This window comes from Emys orbicularis, chromosome 19, assembly GCF_028017835.1.
Source record: "Emys orbicularis isolate rEmyOrb1 chromosome 19, rEmyOrb1.hap1, whole genome shotgun sequence".
In the NCBI taxonomy this organism is placed as follows: Eukaryota; Metazoa; Chordata; order Testudines; family Emydidae; genus Emys; species Emys orbicularis.
Genome location: NC_088701.1, coordinates 14069091 through 14089449, shown reverse-complemented (window position 1 = coordinate 14089449; position 20359 = coordinate 14069091). Strand labels below are relative to the sequence as shown.

The 20359-nt window shown below is 44.4% G+C and overlaps 1 pseudogene; it reads left to right on the top strand.

Moving 5' to 3' along the window:
* LOC135891996 (patatin-like phospholipase domain-containing protein 6) overlaps positions 1–20359 on the top strand; it is a 536125-nt pseudogene that overhangs the window by 394259 nt on the left and 121507 nt on the right.

Genomic DNA, 20359 nt, shown 5'->3' with positions numbered 1-20359 from the left:
GCAGCCCAAAGGGACGAGCATCCGCGCTTAAATGGGGAGGTGGCATCTGGTCGATGGATAAACGGGCATCGCAGGCAGCAGCGGAGAGGTTATTTTATCGTTGTGTCTGGCGGGGGAGCGACAGCTGCTGGAATGCCATGGCCAGGTCTGGCGCCCACAATTTGAGGAGGAAGGTGAAAAATTGGAGAGGGGCAGAGAGTTGCTATGAGAATGATTAAATGGGGGGGGGGAGGAATTGCCTTATGCTGAGACGCAAGGAGCTTCTTAAAGCGAAGGTTAAGGGGTGCCGTGATCCCTGTCTCGAAATACCTAGGGGAATAAAAATGTGATATTGGGCCAGTCCCACTAGCAGACAAAGGTCTAAGGAGAGCCCGTGGCTGGAAGCTGAAACTAGAAACATTCAGACTGGGGAAAAGGGCAGATTTTTATCTGGGGTGTTATTAGCCATTGGAACCATTCACCAAGCATCGTGGTGGATTCTTCATCACTGACGCTGTTTAAATCGAGATGGGAGGTTTTTCTAAACAATCTGCTCCAATTCCAACAGGAGTTGATTCAGGGAAGTCCTGTGGCCTGTGTTACACAGGTCAGACGAGGTGCTCGCAGTGGTCCTGTCTGAATTGATAATCTAGCCATTTCTGAGGCCGGGGCAGGAGAGGTGAACAGCCAGGCCGACCCCAGTGTGCAGCAATGCAGTGCGCTAGCAGCGGGGGGATTGCCAGAAGCAGAATACTTCCATCTAAATGTGACTATGTGCGCACCTTCCTTATTGCAGGGAAACTCCTTCCATGTGTGTGAATCTGCTTCCAAAGGGGATCAGGCAATGAGTGCGATTGGGCTGGAAACCGACTGTGTTTTGTGAAAGAATTGGAGGGTTTCAAATTTGTTCCCATTCTACACTGGAGTAAGTCTGAGCAGGACATTGAACCTGGGTCTTCCACAGCAGAGGTGAGTGCCCAAAACCACTGGGTTACTGGGGGGTCTCGTTTTGACCCGAGAAACCTTTCATTGAAACCAATCTGTCCTTGAAAAGTTTTGTTGTCTATAAATCCACTTTTTCTGGTGATAAAACTCCCGCCCAGCTCTGCCTCTGGCCGCCACTGCCTGTACAAAGGAGCACGGCTGCAATTTTTTAATGTAACCTTCATATTGTTACTCGTAGCAACCTTTGTGCTTTGGGCACAAGGCTGACACTATTTGTGTGTGGGGAAGGTCCACAACAGTAAAGTAAGTGGCTGTAGGGGGCATACAGGAAAGAATTGTAGCCGGGTTTGGGACCACCGGAAAAGAAGGCAAAACAACAGCATTAACCGCGCGGAGATCTTGAACAAAGCAATGTGGGTTGTTTTATTTTTTTTTACAGGGAAAATGGGCTTATTACAAGAGCTAGTAGTAGAAACAATAATACCCTGCTGTAACAAAGACTTTATTACTGGTGCTTTTTTTTTTTTTGCTTTAGAGCGCAGTGGGTACTGTGGTACCCTTGGAAGTGATTTAGAAGGATTCACAGAGATCTTATCTGGTTCGGCTGTTTGAGTTTGCCCCACCTTATTTGCATGTCGAGAGCAGAGAGAAGAGGGTATCTGACAACAAGTGGACAAGATCAGGGCTGAAAGCTGCATGTGATTGAGCTGATTCTGTTGTGTGTAAAGTAGCTAACACCAGATTGGTATTTTTATTAGGAACTTGTAAGAATACGCCATTTGGTGTACAATCAATTGTACAGCCTAATTTACACAAAAGATGCTGTCCCAGTAAATTGACAGGAGACGATGGGCTAAGTAAAAAGGCATGTTGATCAGAGATGAACATGAGTGAAACAGAAAGAGGTTTTGTGACAGGATGTGGAACAGGTTGATTTGAAATACCAACAGCATTAATAGATGAGGATGACAAAGGAACAGAGGGAAATTCTAAAGATCTTAAGGCCTTTAGTGTCCACAAGACAAGCAACAGATTGTCCTGCAATTTCACAATTTACATATGGGCCTTCTCGCTTAATAGGAATTAAAGGATTTATGAGGCTGTTTTAATAAGAATTGTTTTGTGGGGAAAAAGCAGGCGCTTCAGGATTTGGGAAAGAGGGTGGAGGATTTTGAGGCGGTCGGTTCGGGTATTTGTTTTTTTTAATGTTCCTTTTGGCCACAAAAGTCTTCTCCAAGGGAGGAAGGGGAAATAAACTTTTGAAACACTGATCAAGGAGTTCACGGTTTTCCTCCAAGGTCAAAGATGGTTTGAGTTTGCTGGCAGAAGATAGGGAGAAAAGTCATGCATTAGACTCAGTACCACCTCCAAGTACAAGAAATGGGTCCAATGACTAGAGATTGTCCCAGTCTAGAACCCCAAATGCAAACAACCCTTCACTTTGCAGCTGAGCACCTCTTTGCACCTCTATTAAGTATTGGCTCATCTAGAAGTAAAGCTAAAGCTTCAAGTCCCCTTTTTAGAGAAACCCACAAGCTTCCTTCCCCCTGCCAGCTAGCCAGACACCTCCCTCCCCATCTGAACTCTCCTCCATTGTACTGCATGCCCCACAACCTCCAATCTTGTGTCTTTCAAGAACAAACCTCCAAATGGACACATTCAAACCCTCAAGAATGAAAGTTCTGCTGGTGAGCAGCATGTGAGCCAAATCCTGCAGGCATCAGACTGCTCCCAACCTGACACTCATGAATTAACAACTAAGAAGTCATCACAGTGTCAGGAAATATGGCAGAAAATAGCCTACCTCAGATGTCCAATGGCAAGAATTGCCAGGGAATCCAGTGGTTCCTTTTTAATGAAGTCCTGAAATGCATTAATAGGGATATAAAAAATGGGAAATGGATTTGAAAGGCAGAGAGGTCTTCCTCTCACACCCTGAAACAGGGCCATATGCCAGACCTGTAATAAACAGACACCGGGCTCAGCAGGCTCTCTGCCTCAGAAATGGACCGTAGGGCCATCTGCAGGCTATACGGAGGACAGAAAGATAACTCACCAGACACAAGCCATTCCTTCCAGTTACAGCCCACTATATGTCAGCATCTCTGCCGAGCTCAGAGTGGACCCAGCATTCGGGGTGCCATGCAGGTAGCTCATGAGACTGCACAGTCTCAGCTAATGGATAAAATAACATCTCCCTGAAAAACCAGTCTTATTACATTACAACGAACTCCTTTGTACTTCAGTCCTCAAAGCTCCTAATCACTCACCAGCATGTAGCCAAGGAGCTCCTGTTTGTAAGAGAATTCGAACTCCTGGGAGTCTCTGGTCTCCAAGATGGCACAGCTAATCTCCGTGACATTCTGGATGAGGGTTAATTTTAGGTACATGTCCTACATAATCCAGAAGGAGAAACAAGAGGATGTGGATGAGAAACTGAGAGAAGAACCAGAGTCCAGAAGATAAAGATCAGGAATTAAATCTAGCCTCAGGAGAGGAGAGAGGTGTCCACAGACCCCAGAAGGCAGAGGACCCCGGCTCTGCACCCACCTCAGAGAAAAGAAAACCCAGGTTCATCAAATAAATCCAGGTCCACTTACACCAGAGCAGCCAGGACTCCTGCTTGATGTAGCAAGGAAATCAAGCTCTGTGCAATTTAAACAAGCAACTTGTGTATAGAAAATGCAAGAGCTGAGGGCAGATTATTTAGAATTTACCTTGTTCGCAACAGTGATGCCCAGCACCCGAAAAACAAAATGCAAAACAGCTCTTAGCAATGTACATAGTCCCACATAACACACATCCTCAAAATGTCCTGGCTGGTGAATATGGAGCAGAGAGAAATCACTATTGTTAAATCTTCCAAAAGGCAGGAAATGTATCCAGAGGGGGTGTTTTGCAGAGGTCAATATCGGGGCCACACTACATAATATTTGCATTTGTGAACTACTAGAAGATGTCAGTTTGGTTCAACTGTTTTTGACAAGTGAGAGTCTCAGTCAGACAGGGCAGAATTGAATGGCAAAGTGACGTGGAGAGGTTGCACGGAGATGAGAGTCAGTGCCAGCAGTCAGACACCTAGGGAACAGAAATAAGGAGCACACAGACAAACAAGAAGACAGATAAGAGGTAAGGGAAGTAGTGTGTCCAAGTAACAGAGAGACAGCAAATCAACTGAATACAAGCTAGCACTAGTCTCTCTTGGGTACCGAAAGATAGCGCTAGATACACATACATATTAGGGGAGTTAGAGTGTTATTCTGAATAGCCTGAGTCTGAATGCATCTGAATTACTGTGTAGCTGTGGTCTACAGAATTTCAGAAGAATATAGAGAAACTAGAGAAAATACAAAGAAGAGCAACAAAAATGATACAACATGTGACAGCTCAAGCTCCGTCCATTACAGCTTTAAATTTGAGTTATGTGACAAATTATTGCTCAAAGGAGAGTTTTAGAAAATACAAGCCCTCTCTCTATAAACTCAGAGGCAATGCTATAACTTCAGGGTAATGCCCCTAACACTTATCACACAAAAGCTCTTACCTGACAACGGGCTCTGTAATGGTGAAGGATGTTCCCTGTGATGTCTGCCTCTACTCGGGAGAGAAGCTGCTCTTTTGGAGCATGAACAGCCACGTTGCTGTATGTCAGCATCAGGGTGCTGTGAGTCTTGCCTCTTTTTCCACGGTGGTAGTCCTAGACAATCAGAAACGTCACTAGAGACAAGTTCTTGTGATTCGTTTTGCCTTGGAATTCTGATCTGCTGCTGACCGAGGAATTGCTCACAGCAGCAATGGCAGTTTGCACTTGCAAAGCTCTTTTCAGCCAAAGATCTCAAACCACTTGCAAACAGTATTTAAGCAATATAATAACTGTGTGAGGTAGGGAGTTATTAGTATCTCCATCATTCCCACGGGTCACTCTGACACAGAGAGCCTAAAATGCTGAACCTACAGCAGTGAAGTACACGGGAGCTTAGTCGTTGACACTGGTGGGTACAAGATCAGGCGCTAAATGTCTTGCCTAAGGCTGCACAGTGAGTAAATGCAGAGCCAGCAATGGAAGCCCAGAGGCCTAGTCTCCTGCTCTATCCTTTAGATCAGTGGTTTTCAACCAGGGGTACTTGTGTACCCCTGAGGGTCTGCAGAGGTCTTCCAGGGGTATATCAACTCATCTAGATATTTGCCTAGTTTTAGAATCATAGAATATCAGGGTTGGAAGGGACCTCAGGAGGTCATCTAGTCCAACCCCCTGCTCAAAGCAGGACCAATTCCCAACTAAATCATCCCAGCCAGGGCTTTGTCAAGCCGGGCCTTAAAAACCTCCAAGGAAGGAGATTCCACCACCTCCCTAGGTAAAGCATTCCAGTGCTTCACCACCCTCCTAGTGAAATAGTGTGATTCTATCAACAACTTACTGTAAAGTTGAACTGTTTATGTTAACACATATCATGGATCCAGTCATGGAGCACAAAGTGTCTGGAGCCCCTGGCTGTGTCCATGGATAGAAATACGGATTGAAGATATTTTTAAACTAGTACATGTAGAGTGGAGTATGTAGTGAGGGAAATATGCAGCAAGCTTTTCCAGGCTCCTGACAGTCTGGGATGCAGCCTGCATAACCTCGGTGTTTTGCTAATAGTTTATGTATGCTTCAACAGCCACAGAATTGGGCATCATTATGTTCTCTGGAGAGTCTATTGAAAACAAAAAGATGTGCTTCCTTGTACAAGAACATTTCACTGAAAAATGGTGTTTTCAGAATTTTCAATGTCTCATCAGAGGTTTGAGTAACCTAGATAACTCTGTAAATAGTTGTAAATAGATGTAAATACCCAGTGTGAGATTCTGATCTCTGTTACACTAGTATAAATCCAGAGTAATGCCACTAAAGTCAGTGGAGTTACCTTGACTGTACACCAATATAACTGATCAGATTCTGGCTCTAATCATTCAGTCCAGCTGTCCTTGAGTCAAAACTCCCACGGAAGGCAAGGGGAGCAATCAGCATGCAAGAATGGTAGGACCGAGTCCTAAGTGTTAAGAACTCTGCTTACCAGTTTGCTGGTGGACACACTGAACTCGTGGAAAACATATGCTACTGTGACGGGTTGGATCACAGAAACCCCCTTGGGAGCTGCCACCCGATGTGCAAAGACTACCCCTGCTCCTGTTTTCCCTGCCAGCTCAGGTCTCCAGCACCCTGTCTTGCTGAGCCAGACACTCCAGTCCGCTCCAACACAAACCCAGGGTCTGAATCACTTGCCCCAAAGCTGCAAGTTTACCTGAAAACAGCTCACAGAAGTGTGCTTGTCTTTAGCACTCAGATGCCCAACTCCCAATGGGGTCTAAACCCAAATAAACCCAAGTAAACTCATAAATTGTTCGCCCTCTATAACACTGATAGAGAGATATGGACAGTTGTTTGCTCCCTCAGGTATTAATACATACTCTGAGTAAATTACTAAATAAAAAGTGATTTTATTAAATACAGACAGTAGGATTTAAGTGATTCCAAGTAGTAACAGACAGAACAAAGTAAGTCACCAAGTAAAATAAAATGCGCAAATCTATGTCTAATCAAACTAAATACAGATAATCTCACCCTCAGAGATGCTTCAGTAAGTTTTTCTCAGACTGGACACCTTCCAGGCCTGGGCACAATTCTTTCCCCTGGTACAGCTCTTGTTCCAGCTCAGGTGATAGCTAGGGGATTCTTCATGATGGCTCCTCTCCCCTCTTTGTTCTGTTCCACCCCTTTATATATCTTTTGCATAAGGCGGGAACCCTTTGTCCCTCTGGGTTTCCACCCCCCCTCACTGGAAAAGCACCAGGTTAAAGATGGATTCCAGTTCAAGTGACATGATCACATGTCACTGTAAGACTTCATTGCCCACTTGCCAGCACACACATATACAGGAAGACTCACAGGTAAACACAGCCATCTGCGGATAATGGTCCTTGTTAATGGGAGTCATCAAGATTCCAAACCATCATTAATGGCCCACACTTTACATAATTACAATAGGCCCTCAGAGTTATATTTTATATTTCTAGTTTTAGATACAAGAGTGGTACATTTATACAAATCGGATGATCATACTCAGTAGATTATAAGCTTTATAATGATACCTTACAAGAGACCTTTTGCATGAAGCATATCCCAGTTACGTTATATTAACTTATTACCATGTTTTTCTAAAACTATCCCAGTTACATTATATTCACTTATTATAATGTTTTTATAAAACCATATAGACTGCACAACATCACAGCTACCATATCCCATGCTGCACAATTCTCCACACTTCCTGAACTGAGCAACCTCCTGATGAAATGAAGAACTGCCTTCCTCACCTGCAAGGGTAGAAATTACACACAAGAGTCTTTGTTTATCCCTTCTGCCTGAAATAGGAGATAGGATATGAGAGTCCTTATGCTTTTGAGTTTATCTCCTTGGATTATAAACATGGATACATTTAACACAGGCAGGAGAATGACATGCCTTCTCTAGTCTGCCGTCTCTCCTCTGGATCTGAATGAAAGCTCCACCCAGATATCCATTCATCCCATATCATTGAAAAAAACTGAAATATTTCACTGCTCCACACACAATCTTACCTTAGCATTCTGATCACTGAGAGCAGATTTCACTGCCTTCACAATCAGAAACTTTTTAACTCTTGTCTCGGGCACTGAAAGATAAGGAGAGGTGTACAGTACTTCTTTGTTCCACTCACTCACTTTCCACATTGGAATTAATCCTGGATTTCAAAGGGCCCTATTTAAGAATAGTACCAAGCTTCTCTCATCTACAGAATCAGTGGGAAAAACATAGGACCAGACTCTGGTCTCAGTTACACCAGTGTAAATCTAAAGTAATTCCACTTCTATAACGACTGCCATCATACTACCATGATGGAAATATTATAAAAGAGTTAGATAGACTGAGGTCACTGGAGTTAATCTGTGTTTACACCAGTAGAATAGAACTCAGAATCTAGTCTATAGTGTATAATACTGACGGTTATCGAGTCAGGAGTCCTATTTTATTTGTATCTGATTATTGTTAACATGCATTAGCCCCAAGCTAACTTTTGTATTTGAAGTGGAAAAACATCTTGGGCTACATTCAGCACTTAGTTGAACCTGTTGATTTCTGGGTGGCCATACGGGGGTAACTTAGGGCAGCATTTGGTCCCTTAGTGGATATCCAAACCACTGGTGACTATGTGTTATAGAGACTCTGTGCCCCATTTGCAGAGGCGATGAGTCTGTTACAGCCCTGCCGTGCCTACAAAGCCTTGGTTCTTTAGCTCAATCTATAGTAGCTCATGCTTTTAGCTCTGGATCAGGGCAGTGCAGCCTAGTGGCCAGAGTCAATGGAACCGCCCTTGGCAGCAGGGCAATGTTGCCTAGTGGCCAGAGTCAATAGAACCACCTTTTGCGGCAGGGAAGTGTTGCCTAGTGGCCAGTCCTCCTCCACTGGCTCCTACCTATTCCACAGGTCCCAGCCCAGGGCCCTGTCTTGCCGCAGGGGTATCTGCCTCCAACTCAGCGGGGATCCTTCCAAAACATGCCGAGTCAAAGCCCGGTACCTCAACTGGATCAGTGCTTAGTCCACCTAGGCTAATTCCCACCCGTTCTTCCGCAGCTGGTAGTCTCAGGGATTCTGTGGTCTCTCCTCCATCTCTGGCATTGGGTGGCTGGGGGTCGGTTCCAGCCACAGTCCGGCTGGCCTCTGAATCCTGGAGCACTGGCAGTCTCTCTGCAGGAGCCTGCAATGCACCTCTGCTCCCTTCAGCAGTCATCCCAGACCGAGCTGAGCGGCTCTCTTTTATATCCTGGTTCCAGCTGAAGCATGCCCAGCAGAGATGAGGGGGCATGGCCTCCTCGGCCCACAATGTATGATTAACCCCTGCTGAACCAACGCGGGGTAGGTAAACCCCATCACACACCCTTTTACTTTCTGTTTGTTAAACTAAATAGATTTAGTTCCTTGATTCTACCACTATAAGGCATGTTTTCTAATCCTTTAATCACTGAGGCTCTTCTGTCAATATCCTCTCCAATTTATCAACACACTTTTTGAATTGTGGGCACTAGAACTGGACACAGTATTCCAACAGTAGTCACACAAGTGCCAGATTTAGAGGTAAAATAACACTGTACTCCTACTTGAGATTCCCCTTTTTATGCATCCCAGCTTTAGCTTTTTTGGCCACAGCATGAGTTCGTGTTCAGCTGATTATTCATCATTACCCGCAAAATCTTTTTCAGAGTCACTGCTTCCCAGGACAGCATCCCCCATCATGTTATGTATGGCCTAAATTCTTTGTGCCTAGATGCAGACATTTACATTCAGCCATATTTAAATGCACCTTTGTTTGCGCCCAGTTTACCAAGTGATCTAGATCACTCTGAATCAGTGAGCTGTCCTCTCCATTCTTTACCACTCCCCAATTTTTATCTCATCTGCCAACTTTATCAGTGATGATTTTATGTCCTCTGCCAGGTTATTGATAAAAAAGGTGAAAATCTAATTCCTTCCTGCATCTAAACACTTTTCTCCTTTGCTGCTTGAAGCTTCCAGATTGTCTCTGTCAAGGCTGTATCCCCACTTTGAACTTTAGGGTACAAGTGTGGGGGCCTGCATGAGGACTTCTAAGCTTAACTACCAGCTTAGTTCTGGTCCGCTGCCACCATTCCCTTCCCTGGGAAGCTTTGAGAAACCTTTCACCAATTCCCTGGTGAATACAGATCCAAACCCCTTGGATCTTAAAACAGGGAGAAATTGACCCTTCCCCCCTCCTTCCTTTCACCAACTCCTGGTGAATACAGATCCAAACCCCTTAGATCTTAAAACAAGGAGAAATTGACCCTTCCCCCCTCCTTCCTTTCACCAACTCCTGGTGAATACAGATCCAACTCCCTTGGATCTAAAAACAAGGAAAAATCAATCAGGTTCTTAAAGAGAAGGCTTTTAATTAAAGAAAAAGGTAAAAATCATCTCTGTAAAATCAGTATGGAAAATAACTTTACAGGGTAATCAAACTTAAAGAGCTCAGAGGACCCCCCTCTAGCCCAGGTTCAAAGTATAGCAAACAAAGATAAACACTCTAGTAAAAGGTACATTTACAAGTTGAGAAAACAAAGTAAAACTAAGACGCCTTGCCTGGCTTTTTACTTACAAGTTTGAAATATGAGAGACTTGTTTAGAAAGATGGGGAGAACCTGGATTGATGTCTGGTCCCTCTCAGTCCCAAGAGCGAACAACCCCTTAAACAAAGAGCACAAAACAAAAGCCTTTCCCCCCCAAGATTTGAAAGTATCTTGTCCCCTTATTGGTCCTTTGGGTCAGGTGTCAGCCAGGTTACCCGAGCTTCTTAACCCTTTACAGGTAAAAGGATTTTGGAGTCTCTGGCCAGGAGGGATTTTATAGTACTGTACACAGGAGAGCTGTTACCCTTCCCTTTATAGTTATGACACGCCCCCCAAATCACAGATAGTGTTGGACGTCCGGTTCCACACTGGCTGTGATTTCTTCCTGGAGCTCTAGGAGAAAACAGAGTTAATAAGACACATGTACCTTTAGACATACTACTGATTATATAAAAACTAACAATATGTTTCAGTCCAAGAACAATTGTTAACCAGGTAACTCTGGGAAACTTTCCCGGGAGAGTGCATCAGCCACTTTGTTAGAAGCTCCTGAAATGTGTTGTATTTCAAAATCAAAATCTTGGAGAGCTAAACTCCACCGAAGAAGTTTTTTGTTATTTCCCTTGGCGGTATGAAGCCACTGTAGCGCAGCACGGTCTGTTTGTAGTTGGAAACGCCGTCCCCAAACATATGGGCGTAGCTTTTCCAGCGCGTACACAATGGCGTAGCATTCCTTTTCACTGATTGACCAGTGGCTTTCCCTCTTAGACAGTTTCTTGCTGAGAAACACGACAGGATGGAATTCTTGATCCGGTCCTTCCTGCATTAAAACTGCTCCCACGCCTCGCTCGGACGCATCTGTGGTTACTAGGAATGGTTTGTCAAAGTCTGGGGCCCTTAGCACAGGGTCAGACATGAGTGTTGCCTTAAGCTGGTTAAAGGCCTTTTGACACTCATCAGTCCACTGAACTGCATTTGGCTGTTTCTTTCTGGTTAGGTCTGTCAGCGGGGCGGCGATTTGGCTGTAGTGTGGTACAAATCGCCTATAATATCCGGCCAAGCCTAAGAAGGATTGGACCTGTTTCTTTGACTTTGGGACCGGCCACTTTTGGATAGCATCCACTTTGGCCTGTAGGGGATTTATAGTTCCTTGACCCACCTGGTGCCCCAGGTACGTCACTCTGTTTTGGCCTATTTGACACTTTTTAGCCTTAACAGTTAGTCCTGCCTGCCGGATGCACTCGAAGACTTTTTCCAGGTGCTCCAGGTGTTCTGTCCATGAATCAGAAAAAATGGCCACATCATCGAGGTAGGCAACTGCAGATTCTCCCAATCCCGCTAGGAGACCATCTACAAGTCTTTGGAAGGTGGCGGGTGCATTTCGCAACCCGAAAGGGAGTACATTGAATTCATACACCCCTGCCTGGGTGACGAAGGCTGACCTTTCCTTAGCGGGTTCATCTAGTGGTACTTGCCAGTACCCTTTTGTTAAGTCTAAAGTAGAGATGAATTGGGCATGTCCCAATTTTTCCAATAGCTCATCTGTGCGTGGCATTGGATAGTTGTCAGGACGAGTTACAGCATTTAGCTTACGGTAGTCCACGCAAAAGCGTATTTTCCCATCTGGTTTGGGAACTAGAACCACTGGAGATGCCCATGCACTGTTAGAGGGGCAGATTATACCCATCTGTAGCATGTCCTGGATCTCCCTTTGTATAGCAGTTTGGGCATGAGGTGACTCCCGGTAGGGTGGGGTTCTAATTGGGTGAGCATTACCTGTGTCAATGGAGTGGTATGCCCGTTCGGTCCGTCCTGGAGTGGCTAAGAAAATCGGTGCAAAGCTTGTGCACAGCTCCTTGATCTGCTGTCGCTGCAGACGTCCAAGGGTCATGGAGAGGTTCACCTCTTCCACGCCACCATTCCTTTTTCCTTCGTAGTAGACACCTTCAGGCCACTCCGCGTCATCTGTTTCCTGGGCTGTAAACTGGCAAACGTTTAATTCTCTGGAATAAAAGGGCTTAAGAGAATTAACATGGTATACCTTAGGCTTTATGTTGGAGGTGGGGGAGGCTATGAGATAGTTAACAGCTCCTATGCGCTCCTGGACCGTGAATGGTCCTTCCCACGACGCTTCCATTTTATGGGCCTGGAGCGCCTTTAAGACCATGACTTGGTCTCCTACTTTGAAGGACCGTTCTCTGGAATGTTTATCATACCAGGCCTTTTGCTCTTCCTGAGCATCCTTTAGGTTTTCTTTAGCAAGGGCTAAAGAGTGTCGGAGGGTGCTTTGTAGGTTGCTTACAAAGTCTAGAATGTTAGTTCCTGGAAAAGGCGTAAACCCCTCCCATTGCTGCTTCACCAACTGTAATGGCCCCTTAACCTCGCGGCCATACACAAGTTCAAATGGTGAAAACCCTAAACTGGGATGTGGTACAGCCCTGTAGGCAAAAAGCAACTGCTGCAACACTAGGTCCCAATCATTGGAGTGTTCATTTACGAATTTACGTATCAAGGCCCCCAAAGTTCCATTAAACCTCTCCACCAGACCATTGGTTTGATGGTGATGAGGGGTGGCAACCAAGTGATTCACCCCATGAGCTTCCCACAGGTTTTTCATGGTCCCTGCCAAGAAATTAGTTCCCGAATCTGTAAGGATGTCGGAGGGCCACCCTACCCTGGCAAAAATGTCTGCTAATGCCTGGCACACACTTTTAGCCCTGGTGTTGCTTAAGGGTACAGCTTCCGGCCATCGGGTAGCAAAATCCATGAAAGTCAGTACGTACTGCTTTCCTCTGGGTGTCTTCTTTGGGAAAGGACCCAGAATATCCACAGCTACTCGCTGAAATGGGACCTCAATTATGGGTAGTGGCTGGAGAGGGGCTTTAACCTGGTCTTGGGGCTTTCCCACTCGTTGGCACACCTCACAAGACCGGACATAATTAGCAACGTCCTTGCCCATTCCCTCCCAGTGGAAGGACTTCCCCAACCGGTCTTTGGTTCTGTTCACCCCAGAATGGCCACTGGGATGATCATGGGCTAAGCTTAAGAGCTTTACCCGATACTTAGTGGGAACTACCAACTGTCTTTGAGGATGCCAGTCTTCCTGGTGCCCACCAGAAAGAGTCTCCTTGTATAAAAGTCCTTGTTCTACAACAAACCGGGATCGGTTAGAAGAGCTGAGAGGCGGTGGGGTGCTCCGTGCCGCCGCCCAAGCTTTCTGAAGGCTGTCATCTGCTTCCTGCTCGGCCTGGAACTGTTCCCTTGATGCTGGAGACATCAGTTCCTCCTTGGACTGTGGACTGGGGCTTGGTCCCTCTGGAAGCGATGCAGGTGCTGGGGCTGTTTCCATTGACTGTGAACCGCTGTCCGCTGGTGCACTATGTGGTATTTCAGGCTCTGGCTGAGCCTCTTGGGTAGGGTTATCTGCTGCTTCCACCAGTTCAGACTCGCTGGTGCCCTCTGGCGTTGGAGTTGTAGACGGGTTTGCAAGCGCTGGACTCAGTGCTGGCCATGGTTCTGGTGCTGGCTGCGTTGCCAGTTTCGGTTCTGGGACTGGCTTTGGCTGGGTCTCTGGGATTGGATCCACTACGGCTGTTGCAGTCGTTGGCAGGGGATCCGGTTCCACCACCTTTGTTTGGGTCTCCGGTAACACAGACGGGGCCCTGGTGGACGGCTCAGGGACAGGGATGGGGGTGAAAGCTTGCTTAGCCTGGCTGCGGGTGACTATTCCCACCCTCTTGGCTAGCTTTACATGGTTGGCCAAGTCTTCCACCAGTAGCATGGGAATGGGATAATTGTCATAGACTGCAAAAGTCCACATTCCTGACCAGCCCTTGTACTGGACATGCAACTTGGCTGTAGGCAAGGTTACAGACTGTGACATGAAGGGTTGAATGGTCACTGAAGCCTCCGGGTTGATGAGTTTGGGGTCCACTAGGGATTGGTGGATAGTTGACACTTGTGCCCCAGTGTCCCTCCAAGCGATAACCTTCTTTCCGCCCACTCTCAAGGTTTCCCTTCTCTCCGAGGGTATGAGAGAGGCATCTGGGTCTGGGGATCTTTGGTGTGATTGGGGTGTAATGAACTGTAATCGGTTGGGGTTCTTGGGGCAGTGAGCCTTTATATGCCCCAGTTCATTACATTTAAAACATCGCCCTGCTAAGGTATCACCGGGGCGATGTTGGTTGATGGAAACTGGTGTGGTGGGGTGAGAAGGCGTCTGGGGTTTCCCTTGGGATGTGGGTGGGGCCTTGGGTTGTCCCCGGTGATAAGGTTTTGTTTCGGCTTGCCCCTTCTGATATTCACTCCAACTACTACTAGCTTTTTTCTTTTCTGTCACCTCCACCCATTTGGCTCCAATCTCCCCCGCCTCGGTTACAGTTTTGGGCTTCCCATCTAGGATGTACCTTTCTATTTCCTCAGGAACACCCTCTAAAAACTGCTCCATTTGCATTAGGAAGGGCAACTCTTCCGTAGATTTAACATTTGCTCCTGATATCCAGGCATCCCAATTTTTTCCAATGTGGTAGGCATGTCGGGTAAATGACACATCGGGTTTCCACCTTAGGGCTCTGAACCGCCGACGGGCATGCTCAGGTGTTAGCCCCATTCTGATTCTGGCCTTGTTTTTAAAAAGTTCATAACTGTTCATGTGTTCCTTAGGCATTTCAGCCGCCACCTCTGCTAAGGGTCCACTGAGCTGCGGCCTCAGCTCTACCATGTACTGGGTTGGAGTGATGCTGTATCCAAGGCAGGCCCTTTCAAAATTTTCTAAGAAGGCCTCAGTATCATCGCCTGCCTTGTAGGTGGGGAATTTTCTGGGATGGGAAGTGGTACCTGGAGAGGAGTTGCTAGGATGGGCTGGTGCATCCTGCCTAGCCCTTGCTACTTCCAGTTCATGCTTCCTTTCTTTTTCTCTCGCCTCCTCTTTGGCTTTTTCCAGCTCCATCTCTCTCTTGTGGCCCCCCTCTTTAGCTTTCTCTTCTCTGTCTCTCAGCTCTATCTCTTTTTCTTTCAGTTCCATAGCTCTCTTGTGGGCCTCCTCTTTGGCTTTTTCTTCTTTGGTAGTCATTTTCCTGTTTTCTTGTGCTGGGTCACACCCCTCTGCAGTTGACTGAAACTGGGATGCACTCAGCTCTGGCGGCTGCTGAGTTAACAGAGACTTTCTAACTAGCTACTCCCGAGGATGTAAAAAAAAAAAAAAAACAATTCAGCTTGTAAATTTCTTTTACCAGTCAAAGTTTGCTCAACGATTGAACCCTTCTCTTAACAAAGGCCCTTGTTAAAAAAAACTTAACACCTCTGCCTTCAGGCAAGGAGAGATAAGATATGCATCTACCTTCAGCTCTGCTTTCCAAGCAGCTAGAAGGAAAAAAAAATCTTACTGGCTTTTGGGTTTAAAACGATCTCCACCGCTCTGCCACCATGTCAAGGCTGTATCCCCACTTTGAACTTTAGGGTACAAGTGTGGGGGCCTGCATGAGGACTTCTAAGCTTAACTACCAGCTTAGTTCTGGTCCGCTGCCACCATTCCCTTCCCTGGGAAGCTTTGAGAAACCTTTCACCAATTCCCTGGTGAATACAGATCCAAACCCCTTGGATCTTAAAACAGGGAGAAATTGACCCTTCCCCCCTCCTTCCTTTCACCAACTCCTGGTGAATACAGATCCAACTCCCCTGGATCTAAAAACAAGGAAAAATCAATCAGGTTCTTAAAGAGAAGGCTTTTAATTAAAGAAAAAGGTAAAAATCATCTCTGTAAAATCAGTATGGAAAATAACTTTACAGGGTAATCAAACTTAAAGAGCTCAGAGGACCCCCCTCTAGCCCAGGTTCAAAGTATAGCAAACAAAGATAAACACTTTAGTAAAAGGTACATTTACAAGTTGAGAAAACAAAGTAAAACTAAGACGCCTTGCCTGGCTTTTTACTTACAAGTTTGAAATATGAGAGACTTGTTTAGAAAGATGGGGAGAACCTGGATTGATGTCTGGTCCCTCTCAGTCCCAAGAGCGATCAACCCCTTAAACAAAGAGCACAAAACAAAAGCCTTTCCCCCCCCCCAAGATTTGAAAGTATCTTGTCCCCTTATTGGTCCTTTGCGTCAGGTGTCAGCCAGGTTACCCGAGCTTCTTAACCCTTTACAGGTAAAAGGATTTTGGAGTCTCTGGCCAGGAGGGATTTTATAGTACTGTACACAGGAGAGCTGTTACCCTTCCCTTTATAGTTATGACAGTCTCTGATGCCATCTATATATTTTACTATGTTTAAGCAGTTGTGTAGTGCCCTGATGCTATCAAACAAGTCCATGATGCATTGGTTCCCTCCAAATCATGGGTATTTCAACTCCCAAAGTGACCACATACTCTGTACCAGAAAGCTTCAACCAACATAGACGGGGAGTAAATATCACTACCAAGAAGTTATAGCTGTCTCATGACTTCATTTACAACTGTGTAGCCCCACTGAAGACAGAATATGGCCCCTTACTTCTTGCTCATGTGGTACTGAGGGTAGATGAAATAGAGAGACAAGGGGAGTGAGACAATATCTTTAATTAGAGTGTAGGTAGTCTCTTGGTCTATCCAAGGCCGTGATCAAGTGTCTTGATGTTTTGGGTCTTTTGGCCTCGAGATGAAAACCTTGTCTTTGCTTCTGGGACCTTGAAGTGAAAAAAATTCTCTAAGTTATATCTCACCCACCTTGTTGCTCTAACATCTTGGGACTAACATGGCTACAATAGCACTGCATAGAACAGTAGATGAAATAGACAGGCAATGCTTTTATATCTATCTAGTTATATAATCCAAAGCAATGACCCTCAAGTCTACTTATTATTAATTTTCAACTATTGACAGTTGGCTTGGTACTGACCAGAGACAACAGAGTTTTGTCTGATACAACTTAACTCTGCATTCCACTTTTTGTTTTTAAATGCAACCATAACTCTGAATCTCTGGAATTTCACACATTCATTAATTGATTTTTTTTATTTTTAAACCATAATTTTCTAATAAAGTTTTTCCCTTAAATATTTGATGCATATTCATAACTTAGTAGCAGGTTAAAAAAAACACTATCAACTTGAAATCACAATTCTGTCTGAAAATTTTGTACCCACTATAGTTACACCTATTTCTCTCTATTTTCTCCAAGCTCATTTACTTTGTGTATTTGACAGCATTTTGAGTACAGTCAGTTTAACACTTTCCAGTGCAGTGTCAATTATTGAATCATTTTCATCCTTGCTGAAATAGACAAACATCAGCAGGGAAGCAGAAAAACCTGCACAACATTCTTGAACAGAATTTAGGTTTTTAAAAAGTCAGAACATAATATTTAAGGGGCACGCTATTAGCAACTGGCCGTGTTTTAAAATTACTTAATATAAACAAAACTCTTTGAATTGACAGTGTCCCTTTAATGAAGTTACTCGTCTTGGGATAGAACTTGTAATTTCATCACTATATCATATTAACGGCCTGATCCAAAGCCCACTGAAGTCACCTGAATCTTTCCAATGTCTTTTGGATCAGGCTCAAACAGCTTATTTTCTACACAGTCAGTTAAGCTCATAAATATCACATTTCTCAAAAAAGAAAATGCTACTTTACAGTGCATGGAAAATACAGATAATAAAACCAGAACTATCTTCTTATAACATTTAACCAGTATTTGCCAGTCAGCTTGCTTACCAGGTTCTTGTATTGCTTTACAAAGACAAATCATGCTGTTCCTTACGTAAAACAGAACCTTCTGATGACAGGGTCATAATGCATTAAAAAAAGACAATAGCCAGGATACAGTATTTGTTCCTTCAGAAGAGCATTTTTTTATCCAAGGGAGAGCTGCAGGGAAAAGGATCCTGCCAGATGATAGATGCTGGACAGGGAGGCCGAACATAGGGAGACAGGAAGCATAGGGGGTCACTTGTTTCACCACACACTCCTCCTTTGCCTTTCCGTCTTTCACCTTAACACCTCCTTTTCCAAGAAGTTTTGTAACAGACTGACCACTTTTGTACTTGTTCTACTGCCCTGTACTAAATAGAATACTGATCTTCAGACCTGCTTGTATGTATGCAATTTCCACCTCCTGGCTAAAGCACCAATTCAGCAAGGCAATTAAACATGTGCTTACCTCCCATTCAGTGCTGAAGAGGGATGGAATTTAGCAAGTGTTTAAAGTTAATGGTTGCATAAGACATGCTGGTGTTTTGCTCAGTAAGGGCCTTAAAAGGTGGAGGTACTCATTTGACTTACAAGGTAGACCTGTGTTTTTGGAGGCAAAGGTCACAAGTTACTTTCCTGAGGCTCATTTTGCTGGGTTGGCACCTGATGTACATGGTGTTTCCATGTATATAGTCTTGGCCATTGATTATTATCCAACCTCAAAATCTGGGTACTAAAGAGATAGGATCGAATCACTGTACAACGAATCCTGTCCCTTACAAATCCTGCTCTCTTCTGAAATCTCTCAAGTGTAGTCAGACAGACAGATGTTTATCTTCAACTTATCACCTCGAACCACTGGTTGAGGCAAGGGTGGGGAATAACTATTTAATGGAACATGCAATTGCTTTGGAAGATATCCATGTAGCAATAGCTTTACTGATACCTGCAAACATGCCCTATTTGACTTGTTGAATCCAAATTTGTTGGAAATTAAGTGCTATAGTGTGACACTGCAGAAGCTGAGAGAGAGACCGAGCTTTGGGTAGACTGCTGGATAGAAAGAGGCTTGGAATTGTGAGCCAAGAAACTATTCCTGCTGTAGTTAGGGAAATAGAACTTTGTGTACATTCTTTGTAAATAAACAGGATTGCATAAAAAAACCCACCTGACTCCATCATCCATTTCTCCCCCTAATGGAAACAACTCACAAGACCCAAAATATTCACTAAAAAGCAACAGAGAGTCCTGTGGCACCTTTAAGACTAACAGATGTATTGGAGCATAAGTTTTCGTGGGTGAATGCCCATATTCACTAATTGCTCAGGTCAAAAGGGATAACAATATTATGAATTCTTTTGTTTTCATGTTCTTAGATACAGAATAGACCTGCTTCAGTAAAGAACCATAAATGCTGAAAATACTGTTTTGTTGGCTCAGAGCTAGCTATCAGTAGATCTAGAAAATAAGAGTGTTTGTTGTTACAAAATACTTAGAATTCAATTATTTATAAAAATTGTTTTAATTTTTCTCTGATTAGGATTTAAAAATAAGCAATTAGATATTCTGTAAAGTTCTCAGGAAATTTGTATGATTAAAATCAGCATGTACTCTGTATACATGGCTTCACCATATATGCAACCTCGCATCTACACTTGTAAGAGGACCACATTTCCTGAATCAGTTTCAAACCACTTCAAGCTAGGACATTGTCGTGGAAAAATTGACCACACCGTTGATTTTGGGTCAGACACACTGATGCACCTTTATTTGGTTACACAATACAATTATGCATAAAGGGAAGGTCGGCGTATCCCCAAGCAAGGGGGTCAGCCGCCTTGCATAAATCACACAGCTTTAAGCTTATAAAGATAAAAACCACAACGCGTAATCAAGCATTACAAATCTTATCAGCCTTATTTGGCATATTTGCTAGCAAACCAATCAAAGCCTCTCTGGGGGCCGCGCTTTGGACCCGATACCATTTAGGGTTTTTCCTGTTATTGCTAGAGGCTTCTGCCCGGCCCCCCTCTTGCATTACCTTCTTTTGCATTACTTTATGGAATAAGTTACCTAATGCGGTTATTTTGCCAATAGAGTTGTACAACAAGCCCTTTCTTAACTGTGTGCCCCCCTACTTGCGGTTTCTTACTGTACAAGACTCTTCTGCTTTGCTATTTTTCCATAGCTTAAACTACTGCTATCCTAGGTCAGGTTTCCCAACTACCAGTAGGCGTTGGTTCCTCTTTTGCTTCTGTTGGCCTTTTGATTGAGCCATACAGGTTTTACATTGTGCCACACAAGCTTACAAATCTTGCTTATACCTTTAATATTAAGCAGGCCTGCCATGGCCTACTGTTGCTAGCTTTAACAATAGATTACAATCCAGAGTAAGGCATATGGGGGTCCCCAAAATCCTCAACAACTCCCTCCTCTTGATGCTAATTCAACAGCATCAACTTCCTTAATATGAATGTTTATTAAAGCTTGGACCTTAGGTCTTTGTTCCAGGGGCGTTTTATGTTCGTTACAGTAGGGTATTTTCAGTGAGTTATATACTGGATCTTTTGGTTTTAACACAGAAATCCGCAAAGGGGCGATTC